This window comes from Callithrix jacchus, chromosome 15 (genome assembly GCF_049354715.1).
Source record: "Callithrix jacchus isolate 240 chromosome 15, calJac240_pri, whole genome shotgun sequence".
Classification (NCBI taxonomy): Eukaryota; Metazoa; Chordata; class Mammalia; order Primates; family Cebidae; genus Callithrix; species Callithrix jacchus.
The window spans coordinates 18,635,834-18,662,769 of record NC_133516.1 but is presented as its reverse complement, the minus strand read 5'-3'; the positions used below and the strand labels follow the sequence as shown (position 1 = coordinate 18,662,769).

The following is a 26,936-nucleotide window of genomic DNA, read 5'->3' as shown; positions in this document are numbered from 1 at the left end:
CCACCCCCATTATATTACATGAAAACCTAAGTCTTCCTTTTTTTTTTTTTGAGATGGAGTCTTGCTTTCTCAGTTAGGCTGGAGTACAGTGGCCACAATCTCACTGCAACCTCCGCCTCTGGGACTCAAGCGATTTTCCTGCCTCAGCCTCCTGAGTAACTGGGATGACAGGCACATCCCACCATGCCTGGCCAATTTTTCTATTTTTAGTAGAGGCAGAGTTTCTCCTTGTTGGCCAGGCTGGTGTCCAACTCCTGACCTCAGGTGATCCACCCTTCTCAGCCTCCGAAAGTGCTGGGATTACAGGCATGAGCCACTGCGCTCAGTGCTAAGTCTTTATCCTTTCTATAGCCTAATGAGAAAAAATTTGAGCATCAGAAACAAATTCTTGTCATGAACTGTCTAAGCCTTGACATCTTTTAACAGTTCTCATACTTACTCCCCCACTTTGGAACATCCAAACTTAGAGCTATAAAACTACAAATACACTTGATTGTATATAAACATCAATATAAACTCACTTAACAAAAGAAAACAGCACTTAGCAGTGATGCAGACCAGAAGCTCATTGATGCTATTAGATTTCCTGGCCCCATGGCCTCCTTGACAGGGGGTCAGTAATTGTGAAAGAGACTGTTGTATGAAAAATCTCAAATAGAGCAGGCCTAGAGGGACCTCCTCCTCACCCAATTTTGATCAAACTGGGATATCCTCACTAGGAGGATGGGATAACAAACAGGTATAAACCTTTGAGGACCTCACAGAATGTCAAAGTTTATACATGATGATCTTTAGGCTCAGCAAGGATAGGGAAATTGTTCAAGGTTACTCAAGCAGTTGGTAATAAATCTGATATTGAAATTTATGATTGTATTGTTTCAAAGCTCATGCTTTACTAAATTACATACATGGCTCCCAATTTTCATTCACCATAAAACTTGGGCAATATAAAGTTTTCATAGTTAAGAGGAATGTTTATTTTTTTGTGAAATAACTAAATATTTTACTACTTTTGTCTCATCAAAATAGTCATCCTTTTTCTACAATATGAGCAGAAAATTGGCATAGAAAAACTAGTAATGATAGGTGAATGATATTTACAGAATGCTTGGCCTTCTGCAGATTCTCAATGTTATCAGAAGGAACAACTCTTGAATGTAATGTAAGAAAAGACAGGTAGGAGTACTATTGCTCAAACTTGAGTCCTCAGATACTCTGGAAGTACTCCCAACCCTTAGAGAAGAGTGATTCAAAACTCTAAACATGACTGCTTCTGCCACCCATCCATCCCATTTATCCATCCATCCAATTACTGCGTAAGCCTTAATTATCAACCTCCCTAGATCTTGTGCAAAATGAGTTACTTCAGAAGCATTCCTGACCACACAATTCCTTTTACATTTTTAGTTCAGAAAACATTCCAATACTTAGAGTTGACTCTGCCATTATTATAACGATTCCATCATTAATCATCATACTTAGTTTTGAGGATGCCAAAGAAAACATTGATGCCTTTTAGTATATGGCCTTTTTATTGTTCCTAACAGTGCCCAAGTACCCTGGAGGACAAAACTTATTCATAAGCTTGAGATAAAGCCACCTTCAAAACTCACTTGCAAACTCTAAATTAAGCCCATTAGCATCTTGTTTTCCTTAGATGGAAATCTTTCCTTTTCAACTTCATGTGGAAAAATATAAAGTTCCTTATCTGCTCATCCCAACTCAAATCCATGTCAGCTTGACTCTCAGAAAACAAACCTTCAAAGAATAACATTCATTTAGACCATTTTGTATGCCTCAGTATCTCCATTTGCCACAATTCGAACAATACATTTTTATCAAGGAATTCCTTTTTCTATATCACTGAACCAATACATTCTTAAGAAACTCTCTTTTGCATATTTCAACACTCATTTCTCCTAGTTTACTTCCTTTTCATCTTCAGAAATCTTTTCTCTCCTGATCTACCGTGACCGGTCTTAAAATCTGATTTTAAGCTTGCTTCTTCCATGACCATTTACCATGCAGTCAAATCCCAAATTTCTCCCATTAATGTTTTATATATTTAGCCCAAACTTGTCAGTCATTAATCTGAGGGAGTGTCCTTTTTCTTTCTTAATTACCAAATTCTCTAAAGTCTTAGGTTTTGTGGTCTGTTCTTTATCCAAACCAACTTCTTCCTTAAAGGTAATTATTTCTCTGAATATAATCCCCTTCACTCCTGATCCCCATACCACTAAACCTTGTATTTTTCATTAGTCAGCATTTTATCTTAACTTAAAGGACTATGTAATGATCAGCCTTCTGAAGCAGAATTTTCATTAGGTTACTTCTTTTGTGACTGAGAATTTACAGTCATTAACTCTGCATCCTTGACAAAATCTAATCACCTTTGGCCCTCATTCTTTTGGACAAACCCTCCTTATAAATTATTTAGCCAGCTGATATGGTTTGGCTCTGTGCCCCCATTGAAATCTCACCTTGAATTGTAATAATCCCCATGTGTCAAGGGCAGGACCAGGTGGAAGGAATTGGATCATGGGGGTGGTTCCCCCCACCCACTCTGTGCTGTTCTTATGATAATGAGTGAGTCTCATGAGACCTTATGGTTTTATAAGTGTCTGGCACTTCCCTGCTTGCACTCATTCTCTCTTCTGCCTCCCCGTGAAGAGGTGCCTTCTGTCATTTTCTAAGTTTCGCGAGTCCTCCCCCAGCCATGCAGAACTGTGAACGTATTAAATCTCTTTTCTTCATAAATTACCCAGTCTCAGATATCTCTTCACAGTAGCATAAAGGCAAACTAATACACCAGCTGTATCCTACAGGTTGTTTTCATCCTGAGCCCTTTCAAATTAACCTTTTATATAATCCACCATCACCCCTCAAGTCATATCCTTACATTTGCCAACCCTGACCTCACTTAGAAAGCCTACAATATTTAGGACGTGGCTCACGACTGTAATCTCAGCACTGGGGCTAAGGAGGGTGGATTACGAGGTCAGGAGTTCAAGACCAGCCTGGCCAACATGGTGAAACCGTATCTCTACTAAAAATACAAAAATTAGCTGGATATGGTGGTGTGTGCCTATAGTCCCAGCTACTTGGGAGGCTGAGGCAGAAGAATCACTTGAACCCCAGAGGCAGAGGTTGCAGTGAGCTGAAATCATGCCATTGCACCCCAGCCTGGTGACAGAGCAAGATTCCATCAAAGGAAGGAAGGAGGAATGGAGGGAAGGAGGGAGGGCAGGAAGTCTGTTGTGGCGAACTAGGGAAGGGACAGTGGTAAGGGAGGGATAACATGGGGAGAAATGCCAGATATAGGTAATGGGGAGGAAGGCAGCAAATCACACTGCCATGTGTGTGTACCTATGCAACAATCCTGCATGTTCTTCACATGTACCCCAAAACTTAAAACACAATAAAAAAAAAATATATATATATATAAAATTAAAAAAAAAAGAAGACAAAGACAAGGAATACTTGAGTATCTTGTTTAAAATACTATTTTAACATGATAGCATGCAAACACAGTTACATACATGCTTATATACAGGATACTTATTGATAAACTGCCCCCAAATTAGAATTTAGGAGACTTTTGAGTAAATGTAATCACCATGACATCAGGTTTGGGATACATTAGGGTTTTACACAACTGTGAAAACTTGATGCAAAATGCATGTAACATCCATGACTCAGATATATGAACACGGAGTTCAGGAAGGACTATGAAGAAGAAAGCTGCAGAGGAGTGTTCTTAGGATGAAAGGATGTGAAAATTAAATTTAGACAAAAAAGAAAAAGTAGATCTTTTTGGAAAAATATATAAGGTCTAATGGTTAGAAGTACCTTAAGTCATCTAGTCCAGTTCTTAACTTATTAACGTGATCTATCCACCGCAGCCGAGAAAGATGTCTATACCACATAAAGCTGCCCACTCTTTGTGAGACAACTCAGAGTGTTGAATGAGTAATTTAAAAATTGAAGAAAGGTTTACTGCCCTAAAACCTCCAGACACTGGTCTGATTCATTCAGAAAATAATCCAATTGCAGTAGCCTGTAACCTTTTCTCAATTATAGAATCTATTACGGGAATCTAATGATAGTGCTGAACAATCTTATACAATAAACAAAAAAAGTAAAAATGAAATACACATGCTGACATACACATAAATGATTGGGTTTGATTTCCAAAGATTTTAGAGACCTCTATCCACATTCCTAATCCACTTCCCATGGCTGAAAGCTTAGTTAAGAATCCACGCTGCAATCTTTCATCCTAATTAGGTGTTGGCAAACTACTATTCATGGCAAAATCGAGCCCACCACCTGTTTTTGTAAGCAAAGTCTTTTTAGGACACTGTCATATTTATTTAGGTGTTGGTATATGGCTGCTTTTGAGCGACAACAGCAGAGTTGAGGAGCTGCAATAGAAACCATGTAGCCCACAAAGTCAAAAGCATTTTCTAGCCTGAGGTAGAAAAAGTTTGCCAATCCCTGATGTGTATAAAAGACCTTTAATATTTTAAAATAAATTGCAATTCGGGCTAATACTTGTGAAGTTGTAGAAACTTTCTCTTGGACCATCATATCGTGGAGTACAAAATAAAAGTAGGAGATCACTGGGTTAACATTTGTCAACCCAGGGAATTACAAGCAATCAGATGTGTACCTGGAAATAAGAAGTGACCCTGGATCAATGAGACAAGATCCTCAGCTCACATCTTATTTTTTTAATTGTAACTGTTTATGTATTTGTCTTATCATTCCCATTAATATTTTAGCACTTTAAATATGGGATGGTGACCCAATTCATAAAGCATGATATATGACAGAGATATTATTCAATAGCCTATAGCTACATAATGATTCACCTGTAATAAATATATATTTAAATATTTTACTGCATTTTAGGTTTTGGGGTACATGTGAAGAACATGCAGGATCAATGTGGTTTGCTGCCTTCCTTTAATCACCTATAGCTGGCATTTCTCCCCATGTTATACCTCCCCAACTCCCCAGCCCCAGCTGTCCCTCCCCTAGTTCCCCTCTACAGACCTCAGTGTGTGATGCTCCCCTCCCTATGTCCATGTGTTCTCATTGTTCACACTTGTGATATTTTATATTCACTTTCACATATATGCCACTCGATAGTCATATTCTGAATTATATATCATATTGAACCTTAGGAACTTACTGTTTTGTTGGTTAAAAATGGTGGAATGCTACCAAATTCATATGGTTCAAGATCATAGAATGAATTCTATTGTCAACATTCTACAGTTGAATAACATTAAAATACTTGTCAAGATTATGCATTTCATCAAGAGGGGGCAGACCAAGGTCTTGAGCCTCATTCTTTGGACTGCTGCTACTGAGTGATAAGACAATCAGCCCATCCAGAGAGTAATGTTGAGTGACATTTACATGGAGGTACAAGATATATGTTCATGGATTTTCTTAAATATGATTTGCCTACATCTGTACATGTTTTATTCTAAAGATTCACTAGCAATGATAACAAAATAATTTTACATTTTTATTGGCTGTGTACGTGTTGGGCTGAAGAATCAGCAGTAAAAAAGAACCAAGGCAGAAAGCTGAGATCTCATACACTCACTTTCTGAAGCAGAATGTCCTCTCCCATCATCTGCCCCATATTGCTAAATTCCCTTGTGTGCTTCCCTTCAAAGTGAGGGAAATGTATATTTTCACCTGTCTTGATTTATTTGTTCTAACTCTTATACTAAAATAGCTTAAATAAGAATCTTTAAAATGTACTTTATCACAACCGGATATATATTATTGATAAGTTTTGGGGGCATAAAAATAAGTGTTAAATTTTAAAAGTCACCTTGCCATTCAGGAACAATTTTCTTTTATTATGTTAATTTTGACATATTTATGCTGAGTCCTCATAAGTCCTATGTTTAAATTTTCTCTTAATTATGCTTTAACCCTTCTTAAAAGTGGATTTTACAGGGTCTGTCTTGTGTGTAAATTTCACATTACCAAGTTTATCTAATTTCTTAACATTCCATGTAATAATTACTTATACTATATCTGTTTTAATTATCCTGGTAAATATCATTTTTAGTAAATTAAATACACAAAATTAACTAAAGACAGGAAATGTGGTTTATATAATGATAAATCACAATCTTTAGAATTTTTTTTCAGAATAAGGTATAACACCTTTAAAGAATAGTATCTAGCAGTAAAGTCTGATAAAAATCATGAGGATTTATTAATTAAGCAACACATTTGTGCAAATCATGATGAGAAGTAGGGGAGAAAAAGAAACCCATCACTGGTTTAGCCTTGCCCCATTTTTTAATGTTAATTACCTGAAACAGTGTTATATATTTACACGTTGATTGTCAGTCTCTCCAGCCCCCATCCACCCCACCGCCTGATGAATGTAAGCCCAACGTAAGCTGATTGCCCTGTTCACAGATGCATCACCTGGAACAGTGCTTAGTACAAAGGTGTTCCATAACCATGCCTGTGAATACAGAATGTGAATGGAAAAGATGGAGTGGATTTTAATCCCAGGTGCATTTAATTGTATTTCTCCTCCGCTCTTGCAAAACATCTCTGTTATTGCCCCAGCTCCACTGTAGAGATGTAAATAAATTATTGGATAATATTATTCTAAGTAAAGTAACCCAAGAATGGAAAAACAAACACCGTATGTTCTCACTCATGAGTGGGAGTTAAGCTATGAGGATGCAAAGGCATATGAATGACACAACGGACTTTGGGGACTTGGGAAAACCTAGGAAGAGGGCAAGAGATAAAAGACTAGAAATTGGGTGCAGTGTATACTGCTTGGGCAATGGGTCCGCCAAAATCTCACAAATTACCGCTAAAGAACTTACTCATGTAACCAAACACTACCTGTCCCCCAATAATGGAACTAATTTTAAAAACTTAAATATAAATCACATATTATAAAAAGTAATGAATTAGGGACATTTTAACACTGCAGAAACTTGAAGATACATTTATATCTCACATCCCTACACATAACAGAATTCCTGATATAATCACTGGGGATTCATAAACATTTGTTGAGTGAATGAATGATTTAATTCATACAGACTGAAAGGGTTAGTATAAAGATATGGGTTGAGTAACTCATAAGTCTTTATTCTTTCTGGAACCTCTGTGAGGAATGAAGTGGATACTTGCAACAATGAGACAAAAAAAGATTTTGAAAGGTGGTCATAAAAACAAAAAAGGTACTTGTAAAAGCCCCTGAGTACTATGTTGTGATAACACAACCCAACAAATAAGGTTTCCATTGGTAATCCTGAGGGTGCCCACTATTTTTGATTTAAAAAGTATTCATGGGCCGGGCGCGGTGGCTCACGCCTGTAATCCCAGCACTTTGGGAGGCTGAGGATCACAAGGTCAAGAGATCAAGACCATCCTGATCAACATGGTGAAACCCCGTCTCTACTAAAAATACAAAAAATTAGCTAGGCATGGTGGCATGTGCCTGTAATCCCAGCTACTCAGGAGGCTGAGGCAGGAGAATTGCGTGAACCCAGGAGGCGGAGGTTGCGGTGAGCCGATATCGTGCCATTGCACTCCAGCCTGGGTAACGAGCAAAATTCCGTCTCAAAAATATATATATATATCTTCATTATATTCAGAAATACCTACATCCCAATACAAAAAGAAAGATAAAATGCTAACTAATGAGTATATATGTTCAACTATTTAGAAAACGCAGCTACCCAGAATAATATTTCTTAAAGGCACCTGGTAGATAAGTTTTGTTTTTACTAAATCATTAGGGCACTTTTTGTTACTCTCTGATCAGGATTACATTTTATCTATTGTACAGATTTTTCTTTATAGTTTCTACCAGAATCTTGGTTCATGGAGAAAAAAAAAACCACATTTTAGTTTCTGGCCTTTGTGGGTTCACAGATTAGCACAGTATATGGCACAGAGTGGGTGTCAAAAAAATGGCAACTGGGAGAACGGTAACTCCGGGTTCTTAAGGATATGGCTTTAGAGTCTGCAGTCTGCCATTTACAAGGTTAATAACTTTGGGCGAGCTATGTTACCTCTCTAAACCTCAGTGTCCATATCTGCAACAGTGAGAAGAGAATACAGTAGTAACCTACATCACTGCAGGAGGAAAAAGGTCTTGACTCTTTACTTTAAAAGGTTTCTCTACTTCCCTGAAGCAGTAGGTGTCACACTTTACAATTCAACAGAAATACTTGGGAGTACATTTGGAAAATGCCAGTTCTCTGTCTCTACTTCCAAGAGATTCTGTTTCAAATGATCTGGACTGAAGCTCACAAATCAGCACTTTAAACAAACTCCACTTGAAAACACATGGCTTCAATATTTACCTACATTCTAATCTGTTTAGAGTTTTTACTAGAGACAGAAAACCTCCAGTAAGTCTGAATTTTCTCTAAATATCTGTCCTCAAATAGGCAAAACATCACAGTTTTATTCACTATGATATCACTTTAGTACTTGAACAAAATAGTATGATGTATAATAATTATATTTCATTTAACACATACTGCATGCTAGGCATTGTTCTAACTGCCTTATGAATATTTAATCCCCCTAACAAAACATCATAAAGTTGGCGCCTTATACACACCCACGTTTACTAGGTGTGTAACTTTGGGGAAGGTACATGAGCTTTCTGTGCCTTGAGTAGTTCTTAATTATCACACTATGTTGACTCTCCTAGGTAGGGGTGAACAGAGGTCAGAGCCATGCCTTCCAGGCCCAATGCGTTCACTGGCTGGGATCTTGGGCAAGTCCCCGCCCTTGTTTGGGATTCAAGTTCCTCCTCTATGAAGTGAAGAGGGTTGACTCCCATGAGCTCTAAGGCCCTCTGGTCCAAAGATTCTATCGTGCATTTCACAGGCTACTTCTGACCTTGTTATCTGATAAACTACAGCCCAAGGATTGCAGACACTAAAGGCACACTCATCCTTCTAAAGCTGCTCCCTTATTATTTTTCCTTACCTGCCAATTCCAAACAATTCCTGCTGAGTTATTCGTCCTTTGCCATTCCTTTTTGCTGAGGAAACCAAATGTACTTCAGCCTAGAGAGGGCAGATCAGCATTTACAGAATTTGTTCCAAGCCCTGCTGTCTTCGTTTTAGCTGGTTCCCAGAGTGCTTCCACCTGAGCCTGTCTGAGCCTTCTTACTCTTCCAGGAAGGCTCACCAGTTCCTTGTCTCTCCTGGATTTCACTGGACTGGGGTAGTGCCCTCCTCTTGAGCAATGATACTCTTCTGACCTAATTCATCCTCAGTAACATCTCTCCAATCCATCCTTCCTACTTCTCTACTTTCTTGTTGTTTTTGAATTCCAGGTTTACATTTTCAGGCTTCCTTTTTGCCCTGTATTTCTCAAAGCTGGCTACACATTAGAATACCTGGGGTGCTTAAAATACAGATGCTCGGGCACTACCCCAGTCCAATCAAATCAGAATTTCCCCGACTTAAATCTGAGCGGGAATATGACTTAAAAGTCTTGAAATTCCACAGGAGATTGTAATGCTTGGTGTGGTTCAGAACCATTGCTGTCTAGACTTGGGGCATCTCAAGTGGAGAGGATAAGCAAATCAAAATCACCTGGGCAGCTGGATGCTCCTTACGCCCAGGGAGGTAAGCCTGGGCATGTGAAACAAGCAAAAGCCTCCCAGGTGGTTTAAAGAAGTCTCTTTATGAAACAAAGTTCTAGTTGAACCTCTAAAGCAAGAGGGAGCATTATACTTTCCTGCCACCCACCTTAGCAGAGCAACCCAAGGCTTCCTATTGTGTCTTGCCACCAAGTTAATATTTCCAATCACAATGCAGAGAAAAAAGAAAGCATTGATAGTAAGATCTACATATTTTTCACCATCTGCACTAACTAGCCAGGTAACTGTGGGGGAATCCCTTTTTCTCTCTAGTTTTCATTTTCCCCATGTGTAATAGAAGGTTATTGTATTACTAGAAAATCACTAAGCGTCCTTCCTACTTTATTATTCTATTATTTTAAGGCCCACAACCTATTGTTCCTCTCACTATTACACAACAGCTCTAGTTCTTTCAACATTCAGCAGACAACAGGCAATTCATCTGAGAAAATCTGTTGATAACTCCTGGTGAAGAGGGTCCACTGCAGGCCAATAACTAGTGCTGCAAAGACTTCTTCAAACTTCCTTACTGCACCAAAAACTCTCTGCCCAAATTGCAGATAAGGTCTCTAAATTTCTGCAAAGATCTTCCCTGTCTTTGTCCCCTTACAGCAACTTTATCGGATGGCAATCACCTCCTACAGGCAGATGCCTTTATGAAGATGGGTGGGAGAGACTTGTTTAGGAAGAGGCCCTCTGGCCTCACCCCTCCAGCTGTCCAGTGATGCGCAGAAGGTGATTCCAGTGTGAATGCAATGTGGCTGCTGGGAGCCTTCGGTTTGTTTGTTTGTTGTGTCTTCCTGTGAGATGGCTGAGTCTGTTAAGAGGTGCTGGATAATGAATGTGCAGCAAAGTCTCTCCCTATCCCCTCCCTGCCAGCCTCCAGTCTTCTTTAATGTAAAAGATGCACTATCTAATGGTACTGGAGACAGAATGGCCTCTACTGCCATGTCAAATGAGAACATTCTATGAAAAGTGTATACAACTTTTTTTCACAAGTAAATGAAACATACTTAAGCCAATAATAATAATAAAAATATTTAACAGGATAAAAATTTAAAATCAGGAGTATTCTCAAGCTTTGCTCTTTTCCTTCAATGATTCTTCCCTCCTTGGCCTGGTTCTTTGACTTTTGTACCTGAGGATGATGGAAGGAGGAGAGAGATGAACAAACAAATTTAGCAATGATATCTTAGTCTATCTACAAAACAAGGAGTTCTGAGAGAGAGGTGACATGGAAAAATGAAAACCTTGTAGGCTGAGCTTGCTGGGGGCAAGAATTTGAGACAGGGTTTGGCAGAGGAGAAATGCATAGATTGTAACTTGTGAAGGCAGGAGAGAAGAGTAAACAGTGAAAAGTGCTACTGAAGATTATGAGCTGGATCTTCTTTAATATCCTTTTAGAAACACAAAATAAATGAGATTTAAATGAATAAAAGTCCTTTTAAGTTGTATGTGATTGTTCTGTGCTTCTCAAAGGCAGTACCGCTTAGAGGACAAACCCAGGCTTTATCTACATTTTCAAGAAAAAAAATTTGTTTTTTAAAGTTCATAGAGAAAAAAAGGAGCATACTCCCAAAGAAAAGGGCTCATGAAGGAAATCTGGCTCAAGAAAAACAGAAGACTCTCTGAAACAGGGATCTACAAACTGCTACCCACAAAATTACTCTCATCTGTTTTCACAAAATTTTAAGCCATGCTCATTTGTTCATATATAGTCTATGACTGCTTTCACCCTACAACGGCAGAGTTGAGTAGCTGTGACAGAGACCACATGACCTGCCAAGCTGAAAATATTCAATCTGATATTTTAAAGAAAAAGATTGCTGGACTACACTAGAAGATGACATTTTATGGCATCATCATGCTGTAAAATGGAAAGACTAGCTATGTTAATTGGTCAGGTAGAATGTTTACAAAAGAAATCAGGAGGTATAAACAGATTTCCAATAAATTAGATGCAAAAAGAGTACAAATGAAAGAGTAAATATGGGCACAAAATCAAGGGAGAATAAACTAAGCATCATGGATTCTGCAAGCATAGATTAGAAAGCTTATAACTGAGGACGTTTGAGTGTTTTCAGAAAAGGCTACAGATTAGTTTTAAAATAAATGATCTATGAGTATCTACTCATAGATCATACACAAAAGAAAGTTGTGATCGCTAGGAGCTGCCTGGCTTCCCAAAGAACAAGTTCTCTCACTTACTGAGAACACCGTTTTTCTGTAGGCAGATTTTTCCCTTGTGCACCTGTGGCTTTTGTCTTCGTCTGCATCTATACGTTTTGTTCTAGCTCCTATTTTTCTCTTACCCTACACTTCAATTATGGCAACTGAGAAATTTGTGCTTTTTCATTCAGTTAAGTCTGAGAGATGTCAGAGTTCCTCACATAGAACTAGAGACATTCACATTCCAAAATATTTTTTATATTCTTATATTCTTTATATTATTTCTGTTAAATATACCCCTCTCCAAAAGTATCTGCTACGTTGTTTTATTGTTTTTGTTTTTGTTTTAGATAAATGACTCAAAGTAAACTTCAAAAGTGATTTCCATCTTTTTCTACCTTCCCTCAAAATGACGATCCCATCTTACATTTATAAGTCCTCTGCCCTCAAGGAAAACCAAATCACTTACGTTAGAGTTAGCTCACTTAAAATATTATATGTTTACATGTTTCTTTAAGAACATGACTATATTCTTTAGTAATCAGTGAGTTTCTAAATAATGTGATAAAGGTCTTTACACTTAGTCTGCTAAATGTTGTTTATGCAGTATTCTCAGGTGATATGGTTTGACTCTCTGTCCCCACCTGAATCTCATCTCAAATTGTAATCCCCACATGTCAGGGAAGGGACCTGGTGGAAGGTGATTGGATCACAGTGGCAGTTTCTGCCATGCCATTCTGGTGATAGTGAGTGACTGCTCACAAAATCTGATGGTTCAAAAGTGTTTGGTAGTTCTCCCATCAGGGGGCATGCAGGACATGTCTTGCCTTCTGCCATGATTGTAAGTTTCCTGAGGCCTTCCCACTCATGCAGAACTCTGAAACAATTAAACTGATTTTGTTTATAAATTACCCAGTCTCAGGTAGTCCTTTACAGCAGTGTGAAATCAAACTAATACATCAGGCTTATTTTTCCCTTTAAATAATTCGTTCCAAAATAAACGCAAGCTCACTTTTATCCCAGGAACATGTGTCCTCTTATTCATGGCTTTCTGGTCACTGCAAAATTGTCCCTAGGAGTTTTCTCCAGACATTCGGTAATCAAAATTCATCCCTTGTAGATGCTTCTGAGATATCCTTGTAGTTTATTCTCTTAAAGATTGGCATAAGTTTTTGTTTTTCCAATATAGGCTTTTCTTCGTCAGAACATTCTCTTGTTATTTTTCTTGAATAATTTTGCATTTTAAATTCTTGGAGTCTGACAGAGTAGATTATATAGCAAGCTTTCTCATTTTTCCACATTAACACATTCTTTATTCTATCCCTTGCATATAATATGCTCCCTATTACTACCAACTCTATGTCTTCCCTTTCTGAGCACACAGTAAAGACTGGCTTTTGGAGGCTGGTTCCAATTTCAAGCTAAAAGAAAAAAAAAAAAAACTCTAAGAAAACTGCTTTAAAGGAAAGGGCTTATGCAGTGCAGAAGAGATATCCTCCAGCCTAATTCCCAGATTTTACAGAGGCATTAAGCAGCTTAGGGACTGAAGAAGCATGACTACTTTTGGTTAATGAGATCAACTTTATTTAATCAAGATGGCTATAACCCTAATTTCAGATTTTATCTGTGACCTACGGGCTTGTGAGGTCATAGTATTAGTGTATTGAGTTTAAAGAATTCAAGTTCAGTATAGCTATATGAAAACCGTATAGCTGTTTTCACTTCTCATTCCATCCAGATGCTCCTGGAAGCAGTCAGCTTAGCACATCTTAGCTATCAAGCAAACTTTGTTATTCAAAGATATTTTGTTTGTCCAAAGTCATATGATACCCTCTCTCAAGCTGATCTCTTGATCACTGTGAAAGATGATATTTAGTACATTATTTTTTATGAAGTGATCTGTGATTGATCCAGAAGTATGTGTTTGCATGCTGTGAAGGTTATTAAATAGCAGTAATAACTGTTTAATTCCAGAGACGTTGAAACATGGGAGCAGCTTTAGGACAGCAAACACTGTGTGTGTATGTGTGGGTGTGTGTACAAATTTGTTTAGTTTGTACATGTGTATGTTGAGGTTTCAGGGAGTTGTTGCAATTGTCAGTGTGAATTAGATCTAAAGATACTAAGAGACTGGCAGTGGTGGCTCATGCATGTAATCCCAGCACTTTGAGAGGCCGAGGTGGGTAGATCACCTGAGGTTAGGAGTTCTAGACCAGCATGGCCAACATGGTGAAACCCCATCTCTACTAAAAATACAAAATTAGCTGGTTATGGTGGCACATGCCTGTAGTCTCAGCTACTCGGGAGACTGAGACAAAAGAACTGCTTAAACCTGGGAGGTGGAGAGTGCAGGGAGCTCAGATTGCACCACTGCACTCCAGCCTGGGTAAGACAGAGTGAGACTCCATTAAAAAAAAAAAAAAAAAAGATACTAAGAGATTCTGATAGTTCTTCCTCAGAGAAGAAAAGTGCTTATCATGAAGTAGATGAACTGAAAAAAATTTAGATAAGATAGACTAGTGCCAAGTGGGAGAAAAATGTAATTGAGAGAATTGTTAGTTGACTTTGGTTCCTTTAAAAACATTGGGCTCTAAAGTTCAGACTATCATATAATTGTATAGTCCTTTCAGGGTAAGGACTATGGATTTCTTGCATCTCCACTGTGATGTGAATGCTGAAAAGTTCCTTTTCTAATGATAACATTCCAAGTTGAGACTGAGTGAAAGAAAAAAAGATTAGCAAGTTCTATCTCTTTAAAAGGAAAGGGATCATGGAAGTAACATTTCCAGGGCTTTTTAAAAATGAAATTCAATACACAAATTATGACATTCTTTCCATAATGTACCCAAAGTCCAGTGACTAAGAATCTAAACAAGTTTTATGATGTAAACTTATTCAAACAAATTGGTCCTGAACAAATATGCTATTCCTTGGGGTTTGATCAAACTCAAGAAAAGAGTAAATAAAAATATTCTATATAAAATTGGACATTATACATAAAAGGGAGGGATCTAATCACTTATAGGTAAAAAATGTAAAGGTAAATAACAGATGCATTGAGCACTGATGAAGAACATGAATTTTGGAAATGTGGTTTTGCTACATTACAGATATTTGATTTGAAACAAGTTATTTAAACTTTTTAAGCCTGAGTTTCCTTATATGGGGAACAGGGATAAAAATATTTAACATGCTATATTGCTGCATGAGAAAACGAGATGTATATAAAGATTTAAGGTCAGTACATGGTGGTTACTGAATAACTGGTGGGTAAAGGTTGTCACTATTCTAAGCTAAAGTGGTCGAAAGTGAAATTCACATCCCTGTGAGAATAAGGAGCCAAGGGACGTACACAGAGAAGCATGGTTCAGTTCCTGAAGCCTCAGTGCTCATGTAGACTTACAATTATTTCTCAAACAATTTCATGATCTCTTGATTTTTTTAACAAAAGAAAAACAAACTAAATCAGTGCACAGAAATTTATACAGTGATAAATCCTTACTATTCCACAATAGAATTCATTGTGGTTTATGTACAGTATCCAAATTCTTCACATGGCTACCTGCTCTAACTTTTAGTATCAGATTTACATACCATGGTTACTATTCGCCAAATTACCACAGAGACGGTTTCAGTCTTAGAAACCGTGACCTTATTAAGGGTATAGAGTAACTTACCATCAATGCCAGTTTGTAATTACAATCATCTTTTGCTGAAATGTATATACCTAAGAGATCTTAAGGTTTATCAAGGAATATTCCCTAGAATAGCAAAGGTGGCACATTATTTGAGAGATCAAATCTGTGACGTTATGCCTTATCTTCTTCTAAGTGATCAGAACATGTCCTCAATGCTTCTTGTTTTAGATTAAAAGATAACTACAGGAAAAAAACAAATGTCATAATTTCAAAACAAATGCTATAATCAGACTTCTCACACAAAATCCTATATGGATATTTCCCTTCCAGCAGCTCTCTTGTGCGGCTTTCCTACTTGGGGTGACTGAGAGGTCTAAAATCCTTCCATGTAGTGGCTTAGCTGTCCTGTAGGGCCTCAAAGATTTCCTCTGGGTCCTCTCTACCCAGCCTATGGTGAAGAGAGGTGAGGAGATGGGAGAAGAAAGTGGGGAAAGGAGGGCAAGTAAAGAATCAGATGATAATTTTAGGGCCATACCTGGAAGTAGCACGAAGCACCCCTGCCTGTATTACATAGGATAGAGCCAAGTCACAGGCCATGCCCAACTTCAAGAGAAGCTGGAAAAATATAGTTAACTATGTACAAAAGGAAAATAAAATAGTTTTTTGAATGTACAGCACTGTTTCTCACCCAGTGCTTCTCTGGTTGGATACGAGAATTGTTGAGTTCTTGGATTTTGTTTCGGTTTTTAGACAGCACTTTTTTTAAAAAAAAGGATGCCTTTTATATGAATATGTACATGTATGTCTGTCGTATGTATGCACATACAATCACTCTAACTCCGAGAAGCAAGCTGAATTAACTCTTTGCCATTTATTTATCCCCTTCTTCAATACTCCCTCCCAAGAAACCAAGGCTCTCATATTTGAGAGAAGTTTGGAAAGATATAAGGATAATCTCCAACCAAGGAAAATATATCAGAAACTGTGGTGTACATCAGTAAGTGATACAATCTTGAAAAGGAGGCCTCTAAGTCACAACCAAGTCACTCAAACATTATTAGGATGGCCCGAAAAGAACCTTCTCAGAATTTCCACACATTTGGTATCCAAACATACACTTTAACAAATATCTGTCAAAACAAGATGTTTTTTCTGTACTTATCCTTTGATATTGATATTCTGCATTATTCTCTGTTATATTCTGTTCTTAGGCAATGAGTCTACACCATGTGATGGAATAATTTCCAGAACAATTGCTAAAACCTAATCTCTTTGCATTATGTCTCTGTATGGTTTCAGGACAAGTAGAGCTCCAGGAACACTGGGAATATGGCCACTTTCCCAAATGTCATGGTAGAGAATAATAGAACTTGACGGTAGAAGACCTAGAGGCTTTATAGTACCTTCCCCACAGTTCACCATATGAGGGTCCTGTGGGGACTTACATCACACACAGACACACATACATACAATTCCACTTACATGGTGTCTTTAATTCATCTAATAATATGGCACTGAGTATCAGTGAATGTCACATATAAAATGAAGAGTTGGAAACCTTACTTTGTCCAAATTACTTTTAGGTTTCAGATGTATCAAGGATAAATAGAAACTATTAAAAACATACTTCGGAAAGAATGAAGACTAGGTTTTAATCATTCTCCCTATATTGGACAAAAATTTTTTACTTGATAAAATATTTTCTAATTACTGTTTTGTAAAGCCTCTTAGACTTAGAAGTTGATTTGCTACTTATTTTATTATATTATTCTTGACTTAATGAAATAATATTCAATTATAAAAATTATGAAAGCATTAATTATAATTACAAAGAGGGGTACAGTTATTCACAAAATATACACCTAATATAATGTTGTAAGTTTAACAATTGGATCAGACTTGAACTTGTTATTTAATGGTTCAACTGTGGTATATATAAGTCAAGCTTCAGTCTTTTCCAAATTTGAAATCAAATAAATTAGGGAGATGTGAAGCTTGACTTTCTGAAGTTAAAACTGGATCTGTTCATCGGAGGTGAAGTGCATTTGAGATTACTCCTTAAATGTTTGGAATAAGATGAACTTGTTTCACATGAAGAGAACTCAGCTCAGGAAAATGAACTATTTATTCAAAACTCAAGGACCAAAGGATGGTATCAAAGGCTAGTTTTCTCTCAGCTCAAAACCAGATGCTCACGTGTAGATCGTTTACACAAGCTCTGATAATTGGGCTCTTCCCCACCATTGAAACAAGTTAGTAGTTTGTCCATTCACTCGGTAAACATTTACTGAGTACTATGACTTGCCAGACAGTGTGTTAAGTGTCAGAAATACAGAGAATAAATAGAATGCTATAAAAGCAAAAGGCATAGGTGCGAATGGAGATGAAGTGGCCATGAAGCCTATTTTGAGGATTTTGGATTTCAATCCATATTTGACTATAAGCCAAATAATCAGTAATTCCAATCTTGACCTCTCTCTCTATGCTATGGTGGTCTGGGAGAATTCTCAGGCAAACATAGCTCTTTCGTAGAGCTTTAAGATGTGGCAATAGTGGAATTTCCCAGCACCCCTGGGTCCATAAACAGACCTCCCCAAGTCACTTCACATCTCAGATGTTTTCAATGGCTCCCTGTCAAGACTGAAGTCCAAACTCAATGGCATGGTTTCGAAAACACCTAATGATCTCACCTTAAACTCGTCTCAGAATAAAACAAAATTCATAGCCCCATCTTCATTTCCGAACTAGTCCTCACATCTTATAGTCTCTCTTTGCTTACTGTCTTTCAGTCTGAAACGCCTTTCCATATTTTTTTACTTATTGCTGTGATCTGAATGATTGTGTCCCCACTCTCACCCTACCAAATCTATGTGTTGAAAGCTAACCCTCAAGGTGATGATAGTAAGTGGTGGGGTTTTGGGGAAGTGATGAAATCATCACTGTCTCTCCTCATGAATGGGATTAGTGCTGTCTTAAAAGAGACCTCAAAGACATGCTGTGCCTTTTTCACCAAGTGAGGACAAAACGAGAAGGTGCCACCTATGAGAAAGCTGGTGCTCATCAGACATAAAATCTGCTGGTGCCTCGGTCTAAGACTTTCCAGCCCCTGGGACCATGAGAATTTCTGTTGTTTATAAGCCACCCAGTTTATAGTATTTTGTTACAGCAATCCTACTGGACTAACACTTATTAATAACCTAGCTGATCTTTATTTCTTACCTCAGAATATTTCAGGAAAGTTTCTTATTCCTTTCCAGTCTAAAACATCTTCCTCCCTACTTCTGTGACAAACTGACATCTGTTACCAAATCCTACCCTGTGCAGTAATTAGTTGTCTTCATGTCTGTTCCCTTCCTCAGAACTGAGGACAGAAAAATGCATTGTTGTACCTCAGTGTCTACCACTGTGCCTATTGTAGTGTTTGTGCAAGGTATGTGCTCAATCACATCAATTTCAATTGTTCTGTGTTTTCCTTCTTTAGATTCAGTACTGAAACTTTCCAGAAGAAGGTCAATTCAAGTCCTGCCTACCATTTAGTTACTATTTTCTTCAAGTGACCTCCAGACTTCTTCCACATTCCTCCTTCAAACTTTGCTCTTCTCTGTCCACCCACCAAACCAACCTAACAGCTTCCAATCATGGAAGTTCCATCCATCTACCTTATCTCTTCCTCATATTCTTTGCTCAAGCCCATACAAGGCACATAACATCAATGTAAGAGTCCAGCTAGTATAAGATAATAAAAAGTGGATGGGCCTAACCAGCCACATTATACCCATATGAAACAAAACAGGTTATATTTTTAAATTGTCACAGCACTGCAGGCTGCCAGTTATAATGGTACCATGACAACACAAGGCAAGATACTATCCTGACAATTCACTGAATTTCTCCATTCCCTACCCATATGTTTGCATTTTTCCCTCTATCTGAAGGGCTTCCAGATTTATCTATTAAGCCCCTCTCTCCTTCAAAGCCTGCAGCCAATGTTACTTCCTCCTTGAAATGTCTCCAATCCTCCAGGTACAATTTGTACTTTTTTCCCATCTTCCTGCTGCACCTTTTAACAATCTCGTGTACCACTCATAATATCAGCTTTGTCTTATGCAGGTTGTCATTGTCTACCTCACCTAGCACAGAACCTTGCACACATAAACCCTCAAAACGAACTGTTAAATAAAATGCACACCTCTTGTATACCTCCTCTGAGCAGTAGCAACCGGGTTCTTGGCCTAAATTCCACAAGGCTGGTTTCTGAAAAGCAAATTGTGGATGGGAAAAATCTATGTTATAAACAACTAAGGAATGGTTCCTGGCTCAACTAGAAGAACAGTGGCAATATCAAGGTCAGAAAATCTTATCTTTGACAACAGATGACTCCTACCATATTGCCTTTGACATGGGCACCATAACCAATGTGTCTACATACTATTTCAAAACCTCCCAGAGAACAGAGAGGCATTATAATTGATGAAAACACTCCTGATATCAGACTTATTTACAGGTTTTGGAGAAGAGAGAGGCAGTTTGATGAGTGTGCTGTTAAAACTCTAGGAACTTGGCAGCAGTCAGTGTACAGGAATTCCCCCAGCTCTGCATTTTTTAACACTGCTGTGATTTGTAGACATCACTATTTAATGAAGCACACAGCTGTGTAAGACGAGCAGGAGGTGGAGTTTGGCAATGAAGGGCCAGCAGGAAATCTGGCAACCCGTGTCATCTGGAATTTCCCTGACTCTGTTGAGTCAACCATCACCCTCCTCTAGATCAACCATCAGGCATTCTCTGAGATGACCATTTTAATCACGTAAACAACCGTGTAGAGAAATTGCAGTATAAGTCATGCACTTTAACACATCCTTAGCAAGTATATTTTTGTGAGTCCAGGAACTATATTTGGACAACCCAGCAAGATAAAATAAGAAATGATCCAAAACTTCAACTAAAACAGTAACAGAAACATTGAGGGAAGCTAAAAAAAAATGTATTTGGTTAACATTATAAATTACATATTTTAATTAATATCCCTGCCCTTTTCTATTTTAATTGCTAACGTGTTTCCAAAGCAGGAATCTGAAAGGAGGAACCAAGTGGTGTCCTATAAAGCTGAGTTTTGTAGCTGAGTTCAAATCCTAGCTCAGTCACATATTAATTTTAAGATTCAGGCAAGTTATATTGCCTCTTTCAGCTATATTTTCCTCCTCTACAATATGGTGATAATATCTATCCCCTAGGCCGGTTGGGAGGGTTGCCTGACAATGTATACTTACAAGGGACACAGTGAAGGTGTGTTTTCTCTTTTCCTTTTCTCTCCCCATGCCTTTCCCTAACACATACACAGACTTCTATGATTTAATAGCATAGTCTAAGTCTAGTGAAACACGGACCATTTTTGAACACATAATAAATTCAAATAGTTCCTTGACATCTGGAGTGTCACACAACACACTATTTTTGCTATTACTAAGTAAATGATATGGTTACAGTGTCTTTAAATAACTCAAAACATTTATTGATAAATATGTTTATTCATTTATAAAATATTCCTATAAAGTATAAGCAAGGTGATGCATGTCCATCTTTTAGCAGGAGGAAAAGTGAGCAAAGGTTAAGTCATAAATCCATATTCAAAGAAGAACCACAATCCTGAGTTATGTATCCCTTACTGTAGCTTATCCAAATTATGTTTCCTCTCATGTATGCCTCCTAAAGGGTCTGCTCAGGAATTATAAATCAGAGAACAGGACTAATAATTTGCAGAAACATTTATTAAGGATGGTATAAATGTAAAAAGAAACTGTAATTCTTTAAAAAAGCAAACAAAAAAGTTATCTTTACTACATTGTCCATTAAGAATAAATAACATAAAGCTCTCTTAAAGACAGATTTAACATAAAAATGAAGAAAAATTAAAGCTGTAATATTATACTTTGGTTTCAGATTTTTGGCTCTAAAGTTGAAAAAGAATAGAAAAAAAATCATAAATAGGACAACAGAATGATGAAGGGATTAGACAGGAATATAACCTTAATGTTTGTTAAAGTTCGGTGAAGCAAAGCTATAACAAATTTACTAATTCACCTTTTTTGGAAAAAAAAAGGCTATTTAGATTCAGAATAGAAAAACATCATAGTAATTTGTTCTAAAAGCAAACAAAATCATACCAAGAGGGGAAAGTAGTAATTTATTTAATATTGTGTTTCCTTGTTCTCAAAAACGCTGAAGAATAATTACACACAAAAATTCTTATTTCAGCTGGTATACATTTACATGATATACAAGAAAAATAATATACCATAAGATAATGGATTAAAGTGAGATGATGAAACAAAACAGCAAAAACAAGAATGAATTTACGTAAATATGGGGGATAATACTGAGACATACCATAATAAAATCTATTCTAGGTATGTAAGAGGATTGATTTTGGTGGAAACTGTGAAAAAACAAATTGACACTCTAAAATTCTTGAACATAATGTAAAGTTTCTTAACTCTCAGGTTCTAACAGTGTCAGTGAGCCACGAAGCAATGTGTGGGTATAAAGAAGTCTATGAGGAATAATCATATTTTAAGTATTTTGAAAAATGAACATTTTCCTTCCTTTGCATACCTTTTTTAGTAGTTTAGGCAATGTTCATTATAGATTCTAGTAGAATAGTGGATAATGACAGAATTAATGACTGAAATCTGTGTCTCAGAGTGTCGGGTAGTTTTAGGAGTTTAAGACCCTGCCCAGTCTATTCTTAAAACACTTATACGCCTGTAATCCCAGCACTTTGGGAGGCCGAGGAGGGTGGATCATGAGGTAAAGAGATTGAGACCATGCTGGCCAACATGGTAAAATCCCATCTCTACTAAAAATACAAAAATTAACTGGACATTGTGGCAGGCGCCTGTAGTCCCAGTTACCTGGGAGGCTGAAGCAGGAAAATTGCTTGAACCTGGGAGGTGGAGGTTGCAATGAGCAGAGATTGCACCCCTGCACTCCAGCCTGGCAACAGAGAGAGACTCTGTCTCAAACAAAACAACACAAAACAAAACAACAACAACAACAACAAACCCTTGCATGGTTGCATGTGCTTCCCTTTATAGCCTATTCATTCGTGGTCAGCAAACATGCTTTACAGGTCTATTTATGTCAGGCACCACCAGCCACTTGGGCATACCATCTCTCAGTAAGGACATGTCATTTGAAGTTTTCCTCAGAAATTAGATGCGTCCATTCCAGAGAAGAAATTAATCCCCCAAATTGAATAGTGCTGTATGCCAATCATACAGTTTAGGTGTTGGCACAACCTGTATAAAGACTGAACCAAAAATCAGACTGTAGCTAACAAATGAGAAAACAGAAAGATAGATTTTGATTTCTTTTAAACTGTTGTTCACAAAACAACGGTTGATTTCCTTAAGTCACTGTATTTCTCATGACTACTACTACTGGCAGAGAAATTGTTTGCTGAAACTGGTTCCAAGTTTGAAGTTAAAAGATTGTACAAATTGAATTCAATGGTAGTAAATCATTTTTAAGCTCTAAATGTTGTCAAGGCTGCTTTAAAAGATGATTTTTCACTTGGCTGATTGAGATCATAAAAACAATTTAGTGGGCTACAGCCAGCTTAAGAAAATAAAGAATGAATGAAAAAAAAAAAATAGATGACCCTGAAATGTAATAAAATGCAATGGAACAGCATGGAATATATCAGATTTCACTGCATGTAATATGAACAAGTATTGTTTTATGAAATTTTGGGATTCATCTTATAGATATTTGTATGTCTTTATGTATGTATGCCTACAATGCACAATGTCACATAAACAGAGTATTTTTATTATAGCTAGTGGTCAAAAATATTGGCAAGCCACTCTAAAAAATAGTTGAGGTCCATTTTAAATTAACAAGTAATATACATAAGTAACTTTCTTAAGGTCTAAGTTTAGGTGATACACTTGCCCTATTGATGTTTAATTTGTTATATTTGTGGTTATGATAATTATTACATTAGTATTAATATTTAGAATAATTTTGTCTTTAAAAGTAATCATTTTCTAAGACAATAATCTAAATTTCAAATTAGCAGCATTCTGCTTAGGAAGCTTTACTATGAAATATGTAAGAGAGCAAAAATTTCATTATGCTATAGACATATATATATATATATATATATATATATATATATATATATATATCCTTATCCTCTGATACAGTAAATGTATGTCTGGGATTCTCTCCAAAAGAAAATTAGTAAAACAACAAAAATATACAAACGTATATCGATAATGACTATAGATCTGTTAATAATAGCAAAGAGTATATAATACACCTATAGTTCCACATAAAAATTTAGGTTTATAATATTCTGGCAAATCTATGTAGTACAATATTATATACAGTAATTAAAATGATTACTCTATGGCAAATTCAGAAAAATGCATATATAATTCATTTAAGTAATGTAATTTGATTGGCGCTGTAATTACAGATATGAAAATATGCAAGCATCTAGCTAGATTTTGGAAGGGAAAAGAAAAATAGAAATGTTTAATTTGGTGAAATAATAAAATAGTAGATGCTTTTTAAAAAAATTCCATGTTTAGATAGTATTATCATAAAACTATACTATTAAAAATGATCATGTCTTACTGTGGTTTAAAATCCACCCCATGTTGACAACAATTATCAGCAAAGCTAAAATGCTTCATCTGTATATATACCGCTAAAATATTATGAAAGTGAAGTAGCAAAAGAAAACTTTTAAGGAATCATAAAATAAAGCAAGACCTGTTAATACAGTTTGGGGCCTTTCAACATGTACTAGAAATTACACAAAATACTGAAGATTCTTTCCCCTGGATTTAGTCTATCTGGGCTCTCCACTGAAGTATCAGAGATCTAGCCTCAGAAGGACTCTTGCCTCAGGCAATGTTACAAGTCCTCTCTCTGGCTCTCCCTTATCTATCAAACAGAACTAGAGATAACCTGTGTCCCTTGGTCTTAGAGTTTTAAGTTTGCCTGGCTGATACGTAGGATATAGCAAATTCTGAGTCTGGTTTATTGGTACTGGATGGAAAAACGTATCCCCACATCAGATGTATCGTTAGATGTCACAAGATGCAGAGAGACCATGGCTGCAGATGCAAAGAGTCCCCAAGGAAGAAAACGGAATTAAGAAGTAAGTTTACTGCCTGGCACAATGGCTCTTGCCTGTAATCCCAGCACTTTGGAAGGCCAAGGTCAGCAGATCATGAGGTCAGGTGTTCGAGAACAGCCTGGCCAACAGGGTGAAACCTCATCTCTACTAAAAATACAAAAAGTAGCTTGGTGTGGTTGCAGGTTCCCTTATCCCACTGGTTAGGAGGCTGAGGCAGGAGAATCACTTGAACCCAGGAGGCGGAGGTTGCAGTGAGCAGGAATTGTGCCATTGTACTCCAGCCTGGGTGACAATCGTTCTCAAAAAAAAAAAGAAGTAAGTTTACAATGGGAAGCTGATCTCTCTCTTTTTTATTTTTTGCTTAAATAATGTTGTTATAATTGTCATACTGTGCAACAACTGTTTGTATTTGTGGGGGGTGGTGAGCTGGTAGAGCTGAAACCAGGGAGCAATTATAAATCAATTCAATGTGATATAAAGATTTCCTCCATACTTAAAATGCGTAATTCAAAGCAGAGTGGGAGAATTCCACAGTTTGTTAGACATGGTATCTGCATGGGAACTATAGAATTAATAAATTTTTCCTTAATTTGTAAATCGGGTCAACATCAGCCTTCTTTTTGGATATCCCAGTCCCTGAAGTGTTAGAGTTCTTGTTGAAGAGTGCCTGGCATTGTGAATTCACAGTATACTGATACTTTCTCCCTCATGTAACGAGCAATTGAAAGTGGCAAATGATCTCCTTTCAGCTCTAAGCCAGTGTTCCTTTCTATCTTTTGACATACACAAAGTCTTAAACACATCTGGAGAATTCAGGGTACCTCCTTCAGAAGATTTTTCTTTATCAAGGGTCTAGAAAACAACAGATTCCTTTTAAGTGTTCTAAATATAAATGTATATCTTACAGTACGTATGTTCTTTAAAACTCCATATGCGTTCCCATTGACTAGAGGTTCTGATCTGGGATGGGAGGTGGGCACTGTGTAGGTGAGAACGGCTGCTCTGTCCTCAGGGGCAACTTCAGGTATCATCAAGAAGTGTTTTAGGTATTACCAACCATAAGCTAAATAACCATGAATTAAAAGAATTGAATAAGAATGAAAAGAAAAGGAAAAGAATACAAATAAAAAGCACTGAAATTCAGAAAAAACTCAAAGTTAGTTATTACTTGCCATATGCTAAACACTGGGCATTATCTCATTTAAACCTTACACTAATCCTATAGCATAGGTCCTATTATTATCCTCATGTTACATATGAGGGAACTGAGGCTCAGAGTGGTTAGGCAATTTGCTTGTAGGACATATCCAGTAAGGGGAGCTGAGGTCATACTCGTTCTGATTCAAAGTCTAAGCTCTTGAGTCTACACTATACAGCTTCTCAGATGGCTTTAGCATTGAAAACCCTGGGTTGTTAGTTGCTAAATTAGGTTTTTAATGATGACATATTATCTATAAAAATATTATACAAACATACAAAATATTGAGGAAAATATATATCTGGGTAAACCTAAATTTAAAAATCATTGCATTTTACAAATATTTGGAACATAAGGTTTCTGTGATTTTTATGCTTCTCAAGAAGAAAGAAAGTGATAAACCACCTGTAGGCTTTTTTCTAGCTGGCTAGCCAGATTTACAGAAATTTATCAAAGTTTTTATGGATGAGAACTTTTAGCTTATTTTATTCATTTTATTCTTTCAAATCTTTTTAAAAGCATTTTCTAGTGGCCAACACTAGGCTAAGCTCTAAGAAAACCAAATTCAGTGAGAGTGTCCGAAGTGTGAAAAATTATATACAATTTAAAAGTATGCCGGTAACCCATTCTGTCGAGGAATATTTATTGGGAGCCCGTTCTGTGCTGAGAACTGTGCAAGGCCCTGAGGAAATAAAGCTCTGTACAAAAGAACCTTGTCCTTCCTTAAATTTATAGCCTAGTGAGGAGACAGACATTAACCAAGCACAGTAATTGCTCTCATAGAACTAGACAATTGCATGAAGAAAAAATAGAGGGTACAATAAAAGCACGTATCAGGGGAGCCTAAGCCTGATATCAAGGTATGTTTCCCTGAGATACTGACATTTAAAGTGAGATCTGAATGACAGGTAGATGTTATCTAAGTGGTGGGTTGTCTAGAAAGCTGGAGAAACTACTTTGTAACCTATGGGTGGCTTCACAAGGGAAGTAATGAAAATTGAGACTTAAAAAGTTAATTCAGTATTACCATGTAGAGAACCAGAAAAAGAACGTTCTGGGAAGAAAAATAGCATAAACCAACATCACCTTACTACTTAACCTTTTAGG

At 37.1% G+C, this 26,936-nt stretch overlaps 1 protein-coding gene across 9 annotated transcripts in view; it reads right to left on the bottom strand.

Annotated features, from left to right (window-relative positions):
* The window catches only part of TP63 (tumor protein p63), a 263,157-nt gene that overhangs the window by 165,708 nt on the left and 70,513 nt on the right, over positions 1-26,936 (bottom strand). The window lies entirely within an intron of this gene.